Genomic DNA, 574 nt, shown 5'->3' with positions numbered 1-574 from the left:
CATCTCTGGTTTTATTGTATTTTATTCTATAAATTTATATACTTATAACAATGCTCACATATAACAAACACTTCAAAGGTTTATTGTTGACCTTGGATTGATATGCACAGAAGTATTATGATAAATGCTACTTATCACCTCTTAGTAAAAATGCTAGTTACCTGGCTGTTATGTTTCAGTAATGTAAGGCATTAATCTAAAAGCTGTAAGGAGATCTAACATTACTATGACCTGCTATCTGCATAAGGTAGGCAATCCTGGTCATTTACTTAGCCAGAGTACTAGTATTCCTACATGGAGGTCAGCAATCACAGCTTTCATACAAAGTATTTTTCCATATATTAAAAAAAAATTGTGTAAAACATAAATGATATTCTAGCACAAAAAGTCTAAAAACTGAAGCTTCAGTAACACAGGTACATAAAATGTATTAAAAAAAAATTTAAAAATTGCACCCGGTAAAATAATCCCCTCAATCTGTATACAATAAAGGTATATTGGGCTATATTAGGATATATTATTAATCATTGTATAATATATGTGTACATCCTATAATAGCCCTGATTTCTTAAAG

Source organism: Pyxicephalus adspersus, chromosome 7 (assembly GCF_032062135.1).
Source record: "Pyxicephalus adspersus chromosome 7, UCB_Pads_2.0, whole genome shotgun sequence".
Classification (NCBI taxonomy): Eukaryota; Metazoa; Chordata; class Amphibia; order Anura; family Pyxicephalidae; genus Pyxicephalus; species Pyxicephalus adspersus.
Note: the sequence above shows the minus strand (reverse complement) of the source record.